General features: G+C 39.2%; 1 protein-coding gene and 1 long non-coding RNA gene across 3 annotated transcripts in view; one reads left to right on the top strand and one right to left on the bottom strand.

Moving 5' to 3' along the window:
- Window positions 1-22,706, bottom strand: part of Clrn1 (clarin 1) — a 39,151-nt gene that overhangs the window by 15,380 nt on the left and 1,065 nt on the right. The window lies entirely within an intron of this gene.
- LOC147825288 (uncharacterized) overlaps window positions 3,045-22,706 on the top strand; it is a 39,635-nt gene continuing 19,973 nt past the window's right edge. The window contains exons 1-2 of the long non-coding RNA XR_015440881.1: window positions 3,045-3,081; window positions 4,583-4,632. This is a non-coding gene — a long non-coding RNA (uncharacterized LOC147825288). The remainder of the gene's footprint in view (window positions 3,082-4,582; window positions 4,633-22,706) is intronic.

Here is a 22,706-nt window from a genome sequence, read left to right on the forward strand (position 1 = left end):
AATGCAGGGCTTCTCTTATCTGGTGAGGCATCAGCATGCTTGCTGTCAGCAAAATAGGCAGGGCCAATCTCTGGAAATTTAGTTCAGTCCATTTTAGTTTTACTCACATTTATCAAGTGCTGAATTTATTTATTGAGCACCTACTAGGCACTAGGCATTGTTCTAGTTGATAGACATAGGTCTAATACAAGATAGGAAAGACCCCTGTCCTCTCAAAGAAATTATAATCTAATGAGTATAGACAGTTGGCAAGTAAACAAATAAATATGATTGCTTATCTCTGAAGATGGTCATTATCAATGCCTTTCTCACTTTTACATATGTCACTTCCCCTTTACGAGGTAGAATTTTTTTCCTCAATCCCTCTCAAGAGTCACTAGGTCTTTTAACTCCTGACATTTATTGTGCACTCCATTTTCTACATCTTCTCATAATAGGAGAAATGTACTGCTGAGAAATGCACATTAAAAGTATGAAATATCACTTTCCACAAACTATGCTTAAAAAGATCAAACCAAATATCCAGCGTTAGCTGGGGAAAGAAACCCCAGTAACTTTTTCTTGGGAATAGAAACTGGTACAACTGCTTTCAGGTAGCTGAGCATTATCTATAAAGCAGTAAAATGTACATACTCTTTAGCTCAGCTATTTTGCTTCAAGGAGTCTATCCTATGGATATTTTTGGATATGAATTCAGTAAAGTGCTACAAAGATACTCATCTTAGCATTTTTGGTAATAATAAAAGTTTGAAAATCTATATGTCTAGCAATAGTAAATCTATACAGTGGAATTTTAGTCAATGACTACAAAGAATGAAACAAATCTATAAGAATAAATGTGGAATGATCATCAGGATGTGATGTGAGGTTAAATGAATAAAAGAAGCCAGATAAATAAAGAGAAATGTGTATTATTCTGCAATTTGGAGAAAAGCCAAAGGAATTATTAACAAATAATTATTTCAGCACTCTGTTTGATTTAATTCTCTCAATGCCAATCAGATAGGGGCTGTTATTAAAACTGAAGCACAGAGACTACCTACTATGCCCGAGATATACACTAAGTAAGTGGCAGAATAGAGATTTGAACTCATCCTCACTCTCACCCACCATGTAATATGGCTCCTGAGGAAAGAGACTGAGGGGCATTTCACTGTGTACCTTTTTTATGCTGTTTAGAGAATAAAAAGTTCTACCTTGCTACAAACACAATTGTTTTTGAATAATTAAAGGATAAATGAAGATATAATAAATCCCTGCAACTGTTACCGATTAAAAGAAACTTGAGGGACATATTAACAAGTACATTGTGTGAGTATTGTTTGTGGCTATGGTTTGTGACTTGAACAAATTATATATATATATATGGACAATTTTGAGAAAAACCAGGGAGCACTGAACATGACCTGGATATTAGATGATATTTTGTAATTGTTGATTATATTAATGGTATGGTGGTCATGCTTTTAAAGTTCTTATCTGTTGGGATGAAGATACAGTAAGAAAGCTCCTCAGCCCTGGACAGATGGGGTAGGGCAATGTATAAGCTAAAGTTCACAGACAATGAGCAACTGTTGCCCCGTTGGCAGGGATTGCAATGGTCCATTCTGCCCTGTCTTCCTGAGGTACAACAGTCTTGTACTTCTGGACAGATAGCTGGTCTTATGCTACGATAACCTGCTTTCTGGAATTTCCAGCTTCTGAGAAAGTTCAACCACCTCAGACTGCTTTTCTCACACTTGGTCCTCACATTTGGCTGGTGGGTTGCTTTTTACCAGCAGTTACAGAAATCCTGCTTGTATCCATAGCCTCACTGTAAAAAATGGCCTTCCCTGCCAGGGAAGCTAGTTTAAACCCTTCTACAAATTGAAGATTGTTACTGAATTGAAACAAATGCAGACAGAAGTCTCACTGATTAGCCTCCTGGAAAGAAAAGCCAGAAGCAAAAACAAATTGCTATGTGGAGTATTTTAATTCTTATGAAACCTTTTAAAATTCACACTCTTGTGAGAAAGTCCCCCATAAGGGCACTAATCCCTGAATGTTATATTTTGTCAGGGCTTTTCTTTTTTAATCAAAAATCAGAGTCTGTAATGATCATCCAGAAGCTGACAAAAATCCTCAGCCTCCTGACCAACACTAATAGAACTTGTACCTGGTTGGAGTAGAGGGCAGAACATTCAAATAAATATTGGGAAGTGACCCTTTAATGATCCTGGACATTGTGTGCCCAGGAGATAGATTTGTTTTTGTCTTTCTGTTCTTTTAGGTGTTGGTGTTACAACACAGAGAAACGATCTGAACATTTTGATCTGTGGAGGAGCTGTCATTAATCTAGCAAGTCCCTTCTGGCCTCCAGAAATCACTTGATTAGCTGTTGACAAGTGAAAGAGAGTTATTTATTTAAACAGGCATCTGATGCCACCTTAGTGTCATAGCATTAGTCTGTGTGTTCACAATTACTGTACTCTCCCTCTTTCACTTTCTTATCACTGATTTCCTCCTCTCTATGAGTCAATATATTGAGATCTCATTATGAAATCTCCTCAAGCCTCTAGTTGCCTCTCCTCTCTCCTTTATCATCAAACATCTATATATAAGTAAAAAGAATAGATCAACAATCAATAATTACATAGTATTTGCTATGTTCAAGGTAGTTTACATATATTGCATGAATGAACAGAATGCATTCAATTCTTACTACAACATGAGGAAAGGTATTATTTTATCTTTAATGTATAGAGTTTTGAAAAACCAAGGGATAGAGAAGTTAAGTAGCTTGCCTAAAGTCACACAATGGTATTGATGGCTTTGTTTTTACTCCTACCCCCTTATTTTTCGGATTAAAGTAAAATTAATACAGCAAGATAGTCTCTCCTTTTGGTTCTGCAAGATTTGATAAACAGTAAATGGATACAGTTGTGTAACCATTACCGTAGTCAAGATATAAAACAATTGCATCACTCCACCCCACCCCCCACGTAGCCCACCTCTGACCCCACCTCCTGTGTTTGTACCTTTATAAGAGTATGCCAAGCGCTTTCCACAGTGGATGAACCACTGCACCTTCCCTCCAGCAATGTAAGTGAGTCCCAGTTGTCCCATATTCCTGTCAGCACTTGGCAGGTTTTTTAAAATTGTAACCATTTAACAGGCATGTACCTTATTTCATTGTAGTTTTAATTTTCATCTCTTAAATGACTAATGAGGTCAAGCTTCTTTTTGTGAATTTATTTGCATTACATATATCATTTTTGGTAATGTTTGTTCTTATCTTTTGTGAAATTTTATTGAGCTGTTTATTGAGTTTTGAGAAATCTTTATGCATGCTAGATACAAGTCTTTTATCAGATAACAGATTCACAGATATTTTCTCCAAGTCTGTGACATGTCTTTCCATTCTCTTATCAGTGTCTTTCGAAAAGCAGTTATTATTTTTATGAAGTCTAATCTATCATTTTTTCTCTTTTATATTATGTTTTAGATGTAAAATCTAAGACGTCTTTGACTAGTGCAAGGTCACAAGTATCTTCTGTGTTTCTCCTCTTGAAGTTTTCAGTTCTAGGTATACATTTAAGTCTGTGATCTATTTTGAGTTAGTTTTGTATGTAGTACAATTTGCAGGCAAGGTCAATTTTTTTCTTTTTGCATGTGAATATCCAATTTTTCCAGATCTTAGAAATCTGAACACAGACATAGCATATAAACCAGAAATTCTAATCCTAGGATTTTACCTAAGAGAATTGAAAAGCATATGTCTACACTCAAATCTGTATGCAAGTATTTATGGTGGCTTTATTCATATTTATCAAAAAACTAGAAACAATTTAATTTCCATCAATAGGTGAATGGATAAATAAGCTGTGGTGAATTCATATAATAAAATACTACTCAACTATAAAAAGAAAGGGACTACTACTGCACACAGCGACACAGGCATTATGCTAACAAAGAAACTGGACTCAAGAGGCTCCACGCTGTATGACTGCATATACACAATATTCTAGAAAAAACAAAATGATAAGGATAGCAAATAAATCAGTGGTGACCCAGGGCTTGGAGTAGGAGAGGGTATTGGCCATAAAGGGGCACCAGGGAAATTTTCATGTTGAAAGTGGTCTGTATTTTGATTGTGCTACTTAATACATGCAGATATGAATTAGTCAAAACTCATAGATTTAAATTTTTAAAGTGGTGAGTTTTATTGTTCATAAATTGTACCTTAATATACCTTACTAAGCCAAAAACACTGGGTAGAACAAGTCCTAGAATGGGTAGGGTCTTCTAGATGTGAGAAACAGCTTCAGCAAAAGTGACCATTTGACACAGAAGGATGGGCTTAGTGAAAGAAAGGGAACCCTGAGGTAAGAGTTCCAGCACCCCCAAGTTCTGGTTCACTGAGACTTTGAGCATAGAATGAGCCCCTATTGCCCTGTCTGTAAAATTAGGGTGTTCAGTGGGGCAGCCTGGGAAAAGGCCAGGTTTTGAAAATAGACAGTTTACATTCCAATGCCTTTCCTGTCAACTCCTGAAACCTTTATTCCCTTATCTGAAAATAGGTTTGATTTCACTTTTCTTTCAGATCAGGAGGACTCACTGGCACCAATGAATGAAGTACCCAGAACATAGAAGGTACTTAGCACAGGTTCATTATTTTTAAACAATTAATTTTATTGGTACACTTTTGATATACATAATGACCACATCTATCATAGGAAATTTGTACCTGTACATGATAGATCTTGATTCCTCTTCTTTTCCCATTCCCCTCTGCTCCCTTCAACCCTTCTTCCCTTCCTTATTTACAAAAGCTTTGCTTCCATTTTTTCCCTTCTATTCTCTTTTTTTCTTTTCCCTTCCTTCCCTTCCCTCTCCTTCTTCCCGTTACCCTTCCTATTTGAACATTTTCTTCCTACTTTTCAATATCTATGATCCATTTTGGTCCTTATTTGTGCTTTCAGTTGCTCAAAAAAGAGAAACAATGTGATATTTAAACATGTGTTCATTACGGCGTGTCCGCTTCTAAGGCCATTTCCACCACTCTTCCTGATTCATCCTTCTTACATCCTTGAAGACACTGCTGAGTATTCTCTTGTCTTCTCTGCCACATCATTGAATTCCCCTTCCCCTACAGACCAGTCCCATGAGTACACAAGCACACAGTCTTTTTCTCATCCTAAAAAGACCTCCCTGAAGTTTCCTGCCAGCTCTTGCCTCTTTCTTCACTTCCCTTTCCACAGAGTCCCTCAAGGAGTTGTCGGCACTCTCCATTCTCCCTCCCCACCCCCCTCTCTCTCTTGAACCCACTCAAGTAATACTATCATTCCCAAGGAACCAATGAACTCAAAGTGGCCAAACTCCATGGTGAATCTTCATCCTCACCTGCCTGGCCTGTGTTTGATGCAGCAGCACATTCCAGGAAGGGCTGTCTTTCCCTGACTTCCAGATATCCTACTCTCCTGATTTTGCTCCTATTTCACTGACTGGGTCTGCTTTGTTGGTTCACTCTCATTTTCTGAGTTACTTGGGGGGAGGAGGGTGGCCCATTTCTTGTGCCTTTCCCCTAACCGTCTTCACTCACTCCCTTGGTGCCCTGTCCAATATTCTAGCTCTTGGTAGAAGCACCCTCAAATGAATATTTTCAGCCTCCAATGTGCTCACTGAATTCCACACCTGCATGTCATCATTTTAATTGGGATGTTGATTGGGCATCTCAGTGTGTCCCAAACAGAATCTTCATTCTCTTCTTCCTTGCATGAGTTTCCTTTAGCCTTCTTCATCTCAGTTGCTGACCACTGTTCCACCCTACCTTGACATCCATCATCCTTGACTTTTCTCTGTCTGTCACTTTTCAGAAAACCTTGTGGTCCTACCTTCAAAATCTGACTGCTTCTCACCATTTCACTTGTCTACTCTGGCCCAAGCCACCACCATCTCTTGCTTGGATGACTTCCAGGGCTTCCTAGTTGGTCACCCTGCCTCCACCCTTACTTTCTACAATATACTTTTAACCCAGAAGCCAGAGGAATCTTTGAAAAATAGATTGGTTTTTATCAATCCCCCCTGGTCCAACCCCTCTGTGTACTCTTGTATTATCTAGGGTATCATTACAAGGCCTGCAAGACCTTGCATGACTAGATCCCCTACCAAACTCTGACTTTGCCTTCTCTCCAGCTCCTGGCTCACTATGCTCTATCCCTTACCCCTTGCTGTACTTCAAATTTATCAGGCACACTCCTACCTCAGGGCCACTGTACATACTTGTTCCTTTGCCTGATATTCTCCTAGACTGTCTTTACTTCTTGGTTCCTTGATGTCTTGCTTCTTGATGTCTTTATTTCCATGTCACTTTCCTGGGGAGACTTTCTTTAACTGCCATATTTAAAGTTGTATCCCTTGCCTGGATATCCCGCCTTCTCAGCTCCTTTTCTTGCTTTTATTTTTCTCCATAGCAATTACCATCAGAAAAACTGCATAGTTTTACTTATTTGTTTATAGTTTGTTTCTTCCACGACACGAGGGCAGGAGTAGCTGTAGTCCTAACCCCCTAGAACAGTTTAGCGTGATGTAGACCAATAGTCTGCCCACTTTAATTTCATGTTTTAAGGGGATCCAATCGATGTTAGCTGACTCCAAGTGGAAACATCATGGTGGAATGGCATGGTGAAGCAGAGCTGCTTAGTTCATGGTGGTAGGGAAGTAGAGCAGGGGAACCTCCAGGAATCTTTATTTTAGACATTTTTCCTAATCAACCTCTGTCATGACTTGGATCTTGAATGCCTTCCAAAGGCCATGTGCTGAAGGCTTGACTGCCAACTTGTGGTGCTATTGGATGGTGGCACAGTCTTTAGGAGGTGAGGCCTAGTAGAAGGAAGTAGGGTTCCTGGAAGTGTGCCATTGATGGCAAGATTGGGACTTTCCCCCTCTGCTTCTTTCTCTTTTCTTTCTAGCCAACAGGAAGTGAGCATCTCTGCTCAACCACAAGCTCTCCACCATGATATTCTGCCTCACCACAGGCCCAAAGCCATGGGATCAAAGCAATCCTGGACCAAAATTTCTGAAGGCATGAGCCAAAATAAATCTTCCTCTTTATAAGGTGATTCTCTCAGGTGTTTTTTCACAGCCACAGAAAACCAAATAACCTACCCTCTTACGAAATTTTTAATATCACAGATATAATTATATATTGCCTTCTGTTTATATGTGTATCTGTGTTTATACATATACATCCTTTATAAAGACTAAGGATTTTTTCTCCAAAACCAATTTTCACCCCTTTAAGAGGCTTATGCTTCTACTGAACATGCACAATGCAGCTCTTAGATACATAAATTACATATGAATATGTCCTGCTTGGAGTAGGACACTGGGGTAGAATTGGCTGTGCTTAGCAGGTCTGGTGTTTCTTCATGGAAACCAGTGGCTCAGATTGAAAGGGATTAATGTTGCATCAGTGAGGAGGAAAGGCTATGAGAAGCAGTAAGAGGCAGTCCTATTGTAGCCCCTGGCCAGAGAAATAGAGGGGCTGGCAGTGTCAGTAGTGATGGGAGTTTCTGGTTAAAAACAAGAATTTGTCCATTAGAAAAAACAGTCACTGTAGACCTTAGTGTGAGCTAGTTCTGAGGGACAGTGGTGACAAGATGGATGGAAGAGGCTTGGGAAGAACCCATGGAAATAGAGAGAAGATAGAGTAGTAGCCAGAGGGACTGATAGGGCCCAGTGTGTTTTTTCATTTTCTTTTATTTTGGTTTTAGAAGTTCAAAGACTTTAGTTGGCAACTGGAATAGAATTTCAAATCCCTTTATTAAAAGGAAAATTTTAATCCAGCATGCTTTGGGGATTGTTAACATATGACATGGAAACTTGCTGTTTAATAATAGGTTTAAAGTTTGGGATTTGGAAAAAAGAGCTCATCACAAACCTGAATGTGACAAAGCTGTTTCTGTTAGCGGAGCAGGAGGATTGAAGGAAGGTAATCTTTGTGCTGTTTCTGTTATTTTGTCCAAAGGTCCAACTGTCTGGGGAGGTTCTTTTTATTTATTTATATTTTTTGATAAACAACATTAAAAAAACAAAATTATAATTACAATGAAATAACTCTATAAACGTAAAAGGAAGATTTTCCTTTTTTTTTTGTTCCTTTCAAGTCTTTGTACATCTTCATATATATCTCCGGAATTCCTATAATCATCATGCAGTTTTGAGAATCATATGCTGCTCTTTCCCCTTAGAATATAAGCATTTACTACATTATACATGTTGTCTTTATAGGTAATGTTGTCATTTAGGTAATAGCGTGGATTTTTCAGCACAATGACACCCCCCTGCCCGTTAGGACCTTTCACTCTTTCAGGATTATGGCCCATGCTTCAGAACATCTTCAAGAACATTCTCTTTTCTCTCATCATGGGTGTGGGAGAATCTGTGAGAATAATCCGACTAGATGAGTTCCCAGGGAAGGGATTACTTGGGTCAAAGCACTTTCTAAAAGACTGTTAGGTATGATGCAGCCTCAAGATAACCTAAAGAACACGAGCTGAGCTGTGTTTTGTAACATACACATTAAATTCTACCTTTTCAACCCCAATTCAAAGCTCCATTTCCTCTCCCTAAAGTCTGGAAAGCAGATCCTGAGAAGAAACAGAGAGGTGGAAGAAACAAGTCACTGAGCTCACTTTCTTAGTAGCAGAATGGAAGAAACCTAAGTCACAGGAGAGAGTGGGTAGAAAAGGAGCCCATACTGCATGCCTTGGTGTGGAGAGAAAGCTGTTTCACCATTAGTACTCAAGTCTGCTGTCCTGAAACAGAGCTAAGTCACCATGAAACTCTGGCAGTAGGGATGCTTGCTGCAGGAAATCTGCCCTCCTGCACTCCTCAGTAGGGTGTGCATTCTTTCGGATCTGTCCCTCTCCTACCCACCTGGTGACCTCTTCTGCCCAGCCTGTAATGCGTGCCCTTGCCCCACCCCCAGCCTTTCTCTTTTCTTCCTTGGCAGACACTGGATTCCAGACCTCCCCTGCTCCTAAGACCCTGTCATACCTCTCCATTTCTCCTAGTTGTGCCTGGCTTAAAAAGGACTCTTCAGGGTTTTGTGAACTGAATCTCAATTTCACAGAAAATATGGAGGCTATCAGGAGATTCTCTCAACTTTTAGGTAGCAATGGCCACCCTCACCTTCTCTGTGGTACATGCCCAGCCTCCCCTTTATTCTTAGTGAAAGAAATGTTTTATTATCCTGTCCAAGGCATGGCATTTTCCCATGTTCTCAGATCCATGCTTTTTCACCTTTGCTGGGGTCTTTATAATCCGTTATGCAACCACCTCTCCCATTTCTCTTCAGCCCTTCCCTCCCTCCAGCTGTATCTTCTCAGTAAGGAAGATCTTCCCTTTGTGAACACACACACACACACACACACACACACACACACACACTCTAGCCTTAGGCAGACTTTAATTATTTCCTGACTTCAGTCTTTTCCCTCATACCTCTGGACCTTTTCTCTGGGTCTTCACTTCTCATTGCTTCCTTGCTCCTGCAAGGACTTCCTCTTCCCATCATTCCATCAAAGCTGCTTTGGAAAAAGTCCCTTGTGTCTTTCTGGAAGTAACATTCTAAGTACTATTTTCACTGTCTCTCATTAGACATCTTCATAGTGTTTAAGCCTGCTAACTATTACTTCCATGGTGAAGCTCTCTCCTCCTTTGGCTTCCCCTAGCTGGTTGCCTTCCATCTCACTGACCCTCCCTCCATCTCCTTTGCTAGGCCCCCACCTCCACAGATATATTAATGTTTTCTAGGACACGTCTTTGTCTACCTTCTCATTCAGTTACCATCCCTGGGAAAGCTTACCTCCAGTTATGGTTCCAAGTCCTGCCCTTGATGTGCCCCAGCAGATCCACCCTAGGTTTTTCTCTTAACTTCCAAGTTTGTACATGATTGAAGTATACAGTGAGTGTTTAAATTTAAAAATGTATTACAGTAGCAGACACATTGCCATTAATCCCCCTCAAAAGACTCCCTTTTGCTTCTAACACATTCTGTCATTCTTACTACTTTCTACAGTAGTTCTAAAAGTCCTCCTTCAGTTTTACAAGTGTGGAAAAAAATTAGAGTGAATGCTGCTGCTGAGTACCATCCAATGAAAAGAAAGTTTTGTTAAAAACATTATGGTGTGTCCTCTTCCACCTTGTACACTGAATCTACCTCTTCTCCAAAGTCAAAATGACCATGAAAAATAAACATTTCAAATGGATTTAGAATACTGAAGCAGCCACTACAGTGCAAGACACAAAAAGGACTTCCACAACTGCTTCAGAAAATGGCAAGAATGATAGAATAAATGTGTTCAAAGCTAGGCGGAGTATTCTGAGGAGGATTAATGGTGATGTGTCTTTTACTGTAATAATTTTTTTAAAAATGTAAACATTCACGATATTTTTGCTCATACCTCATATAACTAATAGGCATCTCTTGTTGATGTTTCACAGGTATAAACATATATCCAGCATGACCAAAACCAATTCCATCTTTCTTTAAAATTCTTCCATTTGTGTTTACAATCTTAGTGAATTGTAACAAATATCCCTCCAGCAGAAATCTGGAGTTTATCCTGTCTCCAAGTTCTGTTGAATATTTTGGAAATAGTTCTCACCCTTTCCATTCCTCTGTCAGTGCATTGATTTGAACCTCCAGATATTGCTGTCCTCTCAGACTATTCTTCTACCTATCATTTGCTCTTCTTCTCATCCATCTTCTATCCTACCACATACTTTAACTTCCTCAAATGGCTTCACACTGCCTGCAAGATAAAATTAACTGCCTTGGTAGAGCAAACAAGGACTTTCACCTCTTGGTCACTGCTTTCCTTTCCTGTCTCCTAAGGTGCCTTCCAGGATTATCTTCCTCCTCCTCATTCTCACACATACTCCATACTCTAGCTTCAGTCAGCTCTTCACATCTTTACTTGGAAAGCTTCTGCAATGCAATCTGGTGACACCTAGTGTTATGGTTTAGATCTAAAATGTGTGCCCTCTTCCAAAGTCTTACATATTCAGAGGCTGGGCATTTGGAAAGTGATTGGATCATGAATACTCTTAATTTTGTCAGTGATAATCTGAAGGCATTATTGGAAAGTGGTAGAAACTTTGAAGGTAGTGGGTCATGGTGGATGTCACCTTGATAACTATATCTGGTCACCGGCCTCTTCCCCTTGGGCTCTTTCTTTCTCCCTCTGCTTCTTAGCTGCCAAGAGGTGAGCAGTTTTTCTCCACCATGCCCTTCTATCATGATATTTCTGTCTTGCCACAGATCTTAAAGCAATGGAGCCAGCTGACCATGGACTGAAACCTCTGAAACTATAAGCCCAAATAAATCTTTCCTCTTTTAAGTTGTTTTTCTCAAGTATTTTGTCACAGTGATGAAAATCTAACACAAGTAGCTGATTATCTGAGCTTTCTTGTGATTTCCCTTGCACTCATAAAAAGTAACTTTCTTGGAGCTTTCTGAAAAAATACAATAATTGAGACAGTAATCAATGCTATTCAACCATTAATAGCTTTGGTTCTTCCTCATTCTGTGCTCATAGTAGAATTGTACATCTTGGCCCCTCAGAAGTTAGGTGAGGCTATGTAACATGCCCTGGCTGAGAAAATATAAGTGGAAACAGCATGTGTGAGTTCCAGGTCAGAGAATTTAATTGACAGTGTGATGGCCTCCACAATTCTTTCTCTCTATTACAACAGTCAACATTCCAGACGGTGGCTGTGTCCTAGATTAGACCTACACTGGGTCTCTGAAAAAATATAGATACTGTGAACAAGAAACACATCTTTTTTATTTAAATCTATAAAGTTTGGGCTTACTTGTTTTTAAAACACAACCTAGCCCCTCCTGATTGCTTATACAGTTCTGCCAAGCGATTGGTTACTTTAGAACACTTCTGCTAGATTTGCAATTGTTGAACAAGCATCTTTTAAAATTTATCACATTTGCATGTAGCACAATACAAAGGCACATAATAGGCACTCAGTAATCATTTGAGGAGAGAAGTGGGAGGGCATGTGTACACTTTAATTTGCCAATAATTTGTGTCTTACATGTAAAATCATGCTGGTTTCAATAGATCATTGGAGGGTAATAAGAACATGTTTTTTCTGAGTACTAAATATGATCCTTTATTGCTCACCTTTTTATTTATGTCTTATTTGATATCTCTAAATGTTTGGCTTTCATGTCAGTGGTCTTAAAATTTATTTCATTTCTATCCACTGGATTATTTTATTGTTTTATCTATTACCGATTCCAGCTGAACAGCCATATCTTTTAACCTGAGAATTTTAAAACAGGGACTAGCAACTTGAATGTAAATCTATATTTAATGGCATTAAATAGAATAACAGATGATTGAAATACAACGTATCACCATAACAGGAAGGGTGGAGTTGCTGGAGGAAGGGAAAACAAATGACCAAACTTAGCTGAGAGGCAACACCACAGGTTGGACAGAGCATAGCTTTTGTAGTTAGGAAAGTTTGGGTTTAATCTGGTTTTGCTATTTACTATGCATGTCGGTCTCCATATATCTGAGATCCCTTATCTGTAAACGTGACTGGTAAAATAGCTGATCTCATAGAAATAGAGAGTAGAATAATGGTTATCAGAGCCTGGGGGTAGTGGGCAACACTGGTCAACAGGTACAAAGTTATACTTAGATAAGAGGAATATGTTCCATGTTCTGTTGTACAATAAGGTGATTATAGCTAACAATACTATATTGTATGCTTAAAAATATCTGGAAGAAAAGACTTTACACATTTTACCACAAAGTCATGATAACTGTGTGAGGTGCTATATATACTAATTACTGATTTGATCATCATAAAACATACATGTATTAAAACAGCACATTGTAGCTCATGAATATGTACAATTATTATATGTCAATTAAAAGTAAAATTTAAAAAAAAGAAATGTCAGAGAAATACCAAGGAGATCATTTATCTGGAAGCTCTCTGTAAATTTGAAGTAATTGCCTAAACATTCTTTTAACCTGATGAGAACAGCAGGAGGGCTGTACTTCTGAGAAGAGTGAAGAATGTGGGAACTCTGTGCAGTGCATCTCCAAGTCTGAGGCTCAATCACTGGGGGCAGGTGAGAGAGCTATTTGGCCCACAGGTGGTCAGAGAACATATGTGCATTGGGACCAAAGAGAGCCCTGCCTCCCCAGGAGTCCTTGCATGGAATTCAAGCAAACGTCTGTCTTGTAGCTGAGATGTTTTACTTTTTTCCCCTGACCAGGTAGGTGACTATTGCTATAAATAATCCTGGAACTTTTGATTTATAGTTAATTACTTATTTGATACCTGTCACATGCTTTCCTCACTGTCTGATATATTGTTCCCATTCTTGTTTCTATTTCCCTTGTGCAATTTCTTGGATATTCTCTGTAATGGTTTGTCTAAAATGATGTTTGGACTGATACTACACCTCTAAAGGGGACCCCTGGGAGTCTCTTTGGAAGGAGCAGAGCCTTTCCATAGGAGACAGGCAGAAGGAGGTCAAGACATTAGCTTTGTTTCTAATAAAGTGATTAGAGAATGTGGCTTAGACACTCCCCAAAATAAGCAGCTTCACCCATGCAGACAGGCAAGCCTGGGTAGTAGGAAGCAGGCCTGCCAAGGACAGAGCTGACTCCTTTTGCTCAGCCAATCATTGAACAGGTTTCTGTAACTGGTGAGCAGAATCGCAAACAGGGAAGATTTTGGGGGTTGAGAGCCAATTATGCTCAGTTTCTTACTCATTCCCTCTGAGGCCAGGTGGATGTAGATGAAGCATAGGATCCTTCACAGAATTATGAAGCTAAAGGAATGGAAGCCATGATCTTGGCTTGAGTTTGACCAGACAACCTCCAAGTGTGGAGAGGGAATGCTAAATACTCCTCATGCCTGCTTTCCTTCTAGTAGCTTCCCTCATCCCTAACAATGAGCCCTCTCTACCTCTTGGCCTCCATTGCTTCCACCTCTCTTGCCCACCACCAATCACCTTGGCCATTCTCAGCCATGGCTGCATGCTCAAATCAGCTGGGGAGCTTTTACACATTCCAGTGCTCAGGCCCAATGCCCAGAGATCCAGATTCAATTGGTTGGGGATGGAGCCTGGCATTAGCAGTTTTAAAAGCTCCCCAGGTGATTTTAAATCATAGCCAAGGTCATGGACCACTGATCTAACAATTTCGGTCTCATCAACCCTTCTTGTCTTCATCTGGCCAGATGTGCAATGCAGATAATGCCATCTGTTAAGCCCTCAGAACTCAGGCAGCCTCTGATAGTGATGTCAGCAATGGCGCTGCAACTTCTTCCCAGATTAAAGCCACAAAGGTAGCTTCAGAGGTCCTGTTTTTCTTCTCAACTTGTCGTCCACATGAAAGAATGTGCTTTTTTAAAAAAGTATTTGGCCCCTTGGTGCTCAGCTATTCATTTTCTTGAAATAGAGTGAGAGATGATTTCTTTCTTTTTACAGAAATGCTCTTGATCTGACTTTCCCCTTCAGCTCGTCTGCAGCCAGTCATTACGGAGAGCCAGTAAAAGACATCCCCTGACATAAGCTCGATTCATTCATCTCCCTTAATATCACCCAGAATCTCATGCCCAGGTATTGAGCCAGGCTTCTGATGGCCACGTGGTCAGGCAAAATGAAATCCATGACCCCAGCACTTAAAAGGAGGGGACCTGATGATATGATAGAACCGTTTAAAATACAATTTTCTCAGCACTTCACCTGAATTTCTCTCAGCTGAAGTGTATCCACCTGACTCAGGCCCATTCAGATGCAGCCATCAGTGAGTCTTAATCACCATGGTGGCTTAGGGATGGCAGCTGCTCTGGCACATATGTGTCTCTGATAACAGAACCTATTTAACTGCTCCTAATCCACAGGGGTATGATTATGTTGGGGTAATAACTCCTGAGAATGCCTTTGCCACCGCTACAACATGCTGAGAAGGAGCAAAATATGAACTCTGCATAAATTAATCTGCCAGGTACAAAATTTGCTATTAACCAATTCTATTACACCTGTAATAAAAGTGTATCATGCCACACCCTGTCCGGGTATCTAAATGCATGACTAAAAGGGAAGCAAATTTGTCATTCTTTAACGTGTATGAAATTTGTTAAAAAATATGCCTATAGCTTTATAAAACCCTTAACATATCTCAGAGATAAAAATGAGCTGTTATTTTTTATTTTTTAAAAACAAGACTTTAATTCATGTTCTGATTCTATTCCATTGGTAAGACACCAGTTCTTAAAATGAATAAAGTGCTTGTACCTGTTTTCTCTTTTGGTCCCTGGCTCAGCTTTGAAACAGTTTATGTCACCTCAGGAAAGTCTGCTATTTTGTTAATTGCTGTGGTGAAATCATTGCTGTAGTCAAAGTAACTGACTTTGAAGATTGTACCATAAAGACTTTAGTTGGTAGTAATCTTCAGTCAGGTAACCACAAGTGCAATCACATATCTCTGCCTTAAACCCAGTCAGTCTCAAGACAATATCATTTATATAACTCAAAAGTTGGAACGAAGCATGTGACCTGCTCAACCTAGATCATTAAACAGGCTTGACTTGACTTTTTTGTCTTCCAAAGATCAATAACTGGAGTTTTTATATCATGACATTAAAATGTGAAATTTAAAAAACAATGAATGAATTCAAGTCACATGGACACATAAAAACAAGTTATCGTGAAGTATTGTCATTTTTCAGATAGATGATGAGGGCTGAGGATGTTGCTCCGTAGTGCAGTGTGTGTGCACTTGAGGCAATGGGTTCTATACCCTAGCACCCCCCTACCCCCCCCAACCGCCACTCCCACAGATGGTGAAATTGAAGGCTAATCTTGTATGGTCTTCATCTTTTGGAAGCCTGTTTTTTGTTTTTTGTTTGGTTTTTTTGGTACCGGGGATCTAACTCGGGATCTGGCGCTTGCAAGCCAGGCGGCAGAACTACTGAGCTAAATCCTTGGCCCTTGGAAGCCTTTTCGTATATTCTAAGTAGGCAAGATTTGGCAAAGGAAAGAGTGTAATCTAATGTATGCCTTTGAATTTGAATCCAGGTCTGCTACCAATTGAATTTGTGACTTCAGGAACATATCGTGACCTGTGTTTCCAGTTTCCATACTTGTCCAAGAGTTACTTGTCATAACACTGTTCACGTAGGGATTGGAGAGAATATATGTAAAATGCTTGGCATCTATGCAGTACTCAATAGATGGGCAGTTGAAATAAGCATTTGTTTTTCTTCTGAAATGTCTGAAAGTCCATGGAATGAATGAATTCCCCTCAGAAATTAGAAGAGAAAGCAGAAAGTATGAGAACAATCTTGGAGTCATAACCCAATAGGTAAAACTATACTACAGGGTTGAGTTCCAGAGCTCTTAGAACCATCATTATGTTAAGTGAAATAAGCCAGGCACAAAAAACCAGAACCTCATGATCTCCCTCATATGCAAGTTTTAAAAGTTGACCTCATGGAAGTTGTGAGTAGTATTGCGGTTCCCAGAGGCTGGGTAGAACAGAGGAGACATGGGGATGGGGAAAGGTTGATCAGTGGGTACTAAGTTACAGTGACATGGAAGCAAAAAGTTCTGGTGGGCTGTTGCTTAGTAGGATAACTATACATCCAAGTAATGTACTGTGTATCTTAAAAAGCTGGAGAAAGGATTCTGAACGTTTTCACCATAAAGAAATGATAAATGTTTGAGGAGATAGATAAATTTATTCGGATTTAAACATTAAACAATGTATACTTGTGTCAAAGCATCACATCCCATAAATATGTGCATTTTTATGTATCAGTTAAAATATGTTTAAATACAAAAAAAGGAGAGAAACATCCCTGTTAGCCCTTTACATTAGCTCCCAGGTGTGAAGGGCAATGATCAATGATTTTACTTGCTTAGAATGTGGGATAATTTAAAAGGAAGAAAGGCGTATGAGTGTGTGCATGTGTGTGTGCACATGAGCACACATTTCCAAAATCATAATTTTTAAACAAGGCTGATTCTGCAAGGTTTTGTTTTGTTTTGATTAAGATACTGGAGGGTAGTTATTAGTGAAAGGGAGAGATAAAAATCCTTTCTCTGGACTAAAAAAGGAGAACAAGAAGTTTCTTTCCTCAAAAGCATTTCCCCCACATATCTCACAGCTCAGAGGATAATTTTTATGAAGTGCCTCTTCTGGGTAAAGAATACCCTTGGAGTGTTAGACACACTGATCATTTCTAACTTCTTACATTTATCAGCTTAAGAAATTAGACTTGGGGAAGAAGAAGTATTTAGTAAGGATGAACGAAGAGTTTAGGAAAACTTGAGAAGAGTACAAGATTAGCGTCCCTGCTTTTTGACCCTTCCTTTTTGACTTTCGCAACAGCTCCACCTCAGTTGTTTGGGTATTTATGGTGGCTCCTATCCAGGAGCCCAAAGCCTCATGGGGCTTTTGAATGGTGACAGGGTTATATGGGTTTTATAGTAGACTTATTGTTAGGAGGTGAGGCCTGGTCAGAGGAGGTATGTCACCGAGGGGCGTGGCCTGGAAGAGTTTATCTCTCTCCCTGACTCCTCTCTTGTCTCTCACTGTTTCCTGGGTGCTGTGGCATGAGCAGCAGCTATTGCTGTGCCACACTCCTGTGCCATTCTGTTCTGCTTTGGAGCCAGCAGGTTATGGACAGAAACCTCTAAAAACTGTGAGCCAAATAAACCTCCCTCCTTTAATTTGTAGATGTTGGATATTTTGTCCCAGTGACAGAAAAGTGATTAAGACACCATTTCTCTCAGGAATCCACTAACCTATCTCCCCAGAATTCCAAAGCAGCCCATTCTTCATTAGCTCCTTCTTCACTGTGATTTTTCCACACAAAAAGTAAGAGATTGTGACAGGGAAGAAAAAAAGTACTCACTTTGATAATGAAATTTGTCTGGGTCCTGATAAATAGCAGGTATTTTGGAATACTTTAAAAATCATGAGCTTTGAGGAACAGAGTAAAAGCACTCATAACTCACCACTTCTAATAATGGTGGCTGAAATCTGTCAGTGGAGGGAGACTTCAAGTGACTGAGACTAGAAGGGTCATATAATTTTAAAGCTAGAAGGGCTTTTTCAAGAATAGCCAGTCACACATTTTAAAGATCACAGAGTATTTGAACTGGAAAAGATGTTAAGAAATTACCTATTTTCAGATCCTTTTTATGGAAGCAAGACCTAAAAAGCAATCAAGTGATGAGGTTTGCTCAGGTCTAATCCCCATTAAGTGGCCAACTCACCTGAAATCTAGGTTGTTTAATCACAATAGTGTCATCTAACTAAACATTTGTTAGAACTTCTTTGTATCATGACTGTTTTAGGCCCTGGTTTGAGGGAGTACCAGGACAAATAATATCTATCCCCTGCTTTCTTGAGGATTAGGATGTTCTTGCAGAGAAGAAATACACATTCTCAAATACTTAGAAGTGTTTTGAAATAATGGAGAGGACTTCAAGATCTAGGAAGGACAGACTCATACTTGGCTGAGTGAATTTGAAGGTTATTCCTTCTCACACATTACTATCTTCCATTCCATTAATTGCATTTGTTGCAATGAGGAATGATAGACTATATGATAGACTTTTTTCATAGGTGAAGAGACTAACAATAGGGCCCCTAAGTGAAAAGGTAGAAGGCATACTCTGGCTAGATAAAAGTGGCTTCCTTCTCTTTTCTCCTATCAGATAGACTTCCAAGGTCAACTCCGTAGCCTCCCTACAACTTTCTCCCCCACCATGCCTGCTTCCACATAGGCCCTATGTTATGGTTTGGGTCTAGATGTCCTTTTGAAGCCTCGTGCAGTCAGAGGTGGTCCAGAGTGTGTGGTGCTAGTGATTGGTTTGGCACTGCCCTGATCCCAGTAGTCTGAATAAGATAAAAGGAGCAGAACGACACTGTTAAGGTCCCTTGTTGGTTTGGCTATCGTGTGGGTGCTATGAACTGTTTCTCCTCTGTGATGCCTCTCTGCCACTCTACCTTGAAGCCAGCCAATTATGAAATGAAACCTCTACAAACTGTAAGCCAAATAAACCCTTTCCTCTCTAATTTGGGGTGTCGGGTATTTTCTCTCAGCAATGAGAGAAAAGTAACTAACACACTCTACTTTAAGGAAGGGTAGGGACAGCAAAGCCCTTTGCTGCTCTACCATGGGCCAGGCCGTAGCAGAAATGCAGGATGTGCAGGATGGTGATAAGTGGGTCCCCTGGGGCATATCAGGTCAGCGGGGGACAAGAGGTAGAGTTGAAAGAGACCATGAAGATGGAGGGTGCCAAGTCACAGTGACCCTGGGTCACAGAGATCCTGGGTCCAACTGCAGTGCTCTATTCCAAATATGTTCAAGAAGGCACCTTCTTGTTCACAGAAGTAGTTTCATCATCCTCTCTGCAATCTAGGTCATACGCCTCATTTGGTAAAGAAACTCTACTTTTCTAAAATATGAAGTGAGCTAAATCTCTGTTAAGCTTTTTACAAATTTTCAATGGTAAGGTCCAAATGCAAATGCTTTACAAAGTATGACTAAAGTTACAAGCTGTGATACACGACTATTTAAAATTTATTTTTTCACATTTAAAAAAAAAGGATTCCATGTGTTTTACCAGTTCATTGAACTGCCTTGGCAATGACTATATCAGTATATCTAGGAATGATTGATACCATATGATTCTTGGTAACATATTTTGATATGTTCTGAAATGTTTCAAACCACCAAAACAGAAATCCACCCACATGCTCTGAGCTCAGAACTAGCAGTTTTTGTCTTATTGACTACATTTAGAGTTTAAACATCATCATTAAAATCTTACAGGTGATATATCAGGAAAAATTAAGCCCACCAGTTGTGTTGCCTTGAAAGGAAAATCTTTCTTCATTATAATGAATGAAATTGTGTGCTAGGTACGAATGCTGTGACCTCTAGAAAATGAACCACTGACCCATAACTGCATGAGAATCCACAAGAGTAAATGAGGCAGAAGTTTTCCCAGCATAACTGTGCATGCTAGCAGAGCAGATTCTTGTTATAATTAAAAGATATGGAGTGATCAATTGGGAACATTTAATAGGAACAAACATGACTACATTGTCAAACTTTTCTTCTGGTGCAGTCCTCATTCTCAGGTTGTGCCATATATCTAGGTTTTAAAAGTGACACGAACATTGCACATAAAAATAACACACATAGACTTGTAAAGCAGAGCCACTAAAAAGTCATTTAGAATATGGACACCATCAATGGCCAATTTATTCAGAGTGAATCTCCCTCTAAATCTGTACTGTCTAATCCAGTAGCCATTAAAATGGGCACCTGAAATATGGCTACCCTGCATTAAGCATGCTATAAGTATAAAACAACACAATTTCAAAGCACTAAGTAAAACAAGAGAATTTGAAATATCTCAATAACTTTTATATTGATTACATGTTAAAAATGATAATATTCTGGGTTTCAGGTTAAAGAAAATATATCATTAATTTAACCTGTTTATTTTTGCTTTTTTTTAAATGTGGTTACTAGAACATTTTAAATTGCATAAGTGCTTTGCATTCATGGCTTGAATTGTATTTCTTTTTTTCGAGACAGGGTCTCGCTATGTAGTCCAGGCTAGCCTCGAACCCATGGCAATCCTCCTGCCTCAGTCTCCTGAGTGTTGGGATTAATGGCGTGTGCCAATACACCTGGCTTTGCATTGTATTTCTGTTGTCCAGTCCCGGCCTAAATGAAAAGTTTGGATAAGCAAAATAGAATTTAGTAATGCAACAGAATTGAAATTCATATTAATTGATGATAATAACACACACACACACACACACACACAGCCATAAAGCAATTGGTATTTTGATGTTACCTTTTCCATTCCTCCCACACCGGAAAGTTTCTGCAAATCCAAATATTTGCTTAATAACTTTGGAGAGGAACAATGAAAAAGGGGATGGTTCTGGGAAATGAGTTGTGCTCTAATCATAAGTTGGTCTCTGGAAGAAAGGGAAAGGAATCATCTGCCTGTGTTCTCTGGAGGCTCTTAAAGAGCTTTCTCAAAGAAAGCTATTACTGAGAAGGCAGTTAAGCCTCTTATTCTTTTATATTAAAAGGATTTATACTCTTTTATCCGGAAGAATATCAGAGGACTCCTACTTCAATGATACATTGATGAAACATCATTAATAGCATCACGGTATTTGGAATGAGAAAATGTGAACCCCAAACATACATTGCAATGGGACTATAAACTTCAAGAGTGCCATATATCCCAATGGCATGTTGACTAGGAAGTTTTAATATTGAGAGGGATATTTATTTAGATGAACCTTATGCTCTTTGGGGAGTCCATTAGATCTGTTTATTCTCGAGTTTCTCCAGCATTTTATGTCTCATTGAAAGAGATACTTCTATGCTTAGGCAGAAAAAAAAGTTATATTATTAGTACACTTCTCTGGATCTCACCAAAGTGAATGAGATTTTAATATGAATACTTACATGTAGTATATAGAGAATACTTAGTATGTGTAGTCTGTGGTACATATAGATAGATGCTTATCACCATAGAACAAACAAGTGAATTAAGTTTTCTTCACGAGGTTGGGGAGAAGTGTTTGGGGTATTATGGAGGCTAATTAATTCTAGGAGGTAGGTGAGCATGTTGTTTTAGCCCCACCAACTCTGCTAGTCCTCACAGAAAGCAAGAGGGGCACTTGATTGGAAGGACTTCTTCAAAGATAGACCCAGCACAGGAGGAAACAGGCACAAAAATTATTCACTGAACTGCAAGAGGAAAGAATGTGGCCCCATGAAGACTGAATAAAATGAAGTACATAAAGTGCCTAGTGTGTAGTAAGTGTTCAGAAACATCTTGTTACTGTTTTGAAACATGTTCTATGACATGAGTTAAGTTTATCTCCATTTCACTGTGGTAAATACACAGGCTTCTGAGTATTCACTGTATACTTACACTTTTGTTTAAATTCATCTCTGAGAAGCTTTACTCATGCTGTCATGATTAAATCATTTCACTCATCCTTATTTTTCCTTTTTCTATTTTTCACTACACTTGCAGACCACATAACATTCTGTTTTGTTCTCCTGCCTCCACTAAGGAAAGCTGAGCAGCTCTAACAGCCCCCAACATCTTAATGAACTACACGCATTCAGTGAAAAGAGTTGGTATCCACTTCATGAAATCTACTTGATGATAATTCCTTGAAAAGCTGAAGACTAATTCTTGGGGATTCTCTAGAACCCTATGAAAATTCATATTAATTTACAACATCTGTGAATTGAAGGTTGGTGCCCAGTGACTACTAAGAAGATATAAGGAATGTTGCAGAAATACAAATAGACCAGCACTGAAATTTAATTAGATGCTGCATATGTTAATAATAAATTCAATTAATTTCACCTTCTACCTATACTAGAGGAGAAAAGAAACTCAGGCAAAATAATAATTCATTTTAAATGCCTCAATTGGTAACCTCCTTTCCTGAAGAGTGATTTATGCAGTAATTTACTGACTGTGTCTTCATAAGATTGTTCCAAACCAGCCCTTCTGAAATAATAATAACTTCTGAATGTGTGTTATGAGAGATATAACAAATGACTTCTTATTAATTTTCATTTAATGAGTTTCCTATTCACAT

Source organism: Heterocephalus glaber, unplaced genomic scaffold, assembly GCF_053883595.1.
Source record: "Heterocephalus glaber isolate CG9 unplaced genomic scaffold, H.glaber_assembly_v1.0 deba00001504, whole genome shotgun sequence".
Taxonomy (NCBI): Eukaryota; Metazoa; Chordata; class Mammalia; order Rodentia; family Bathyergidae; genus Heterocephalus; species Heterocephalus glaber.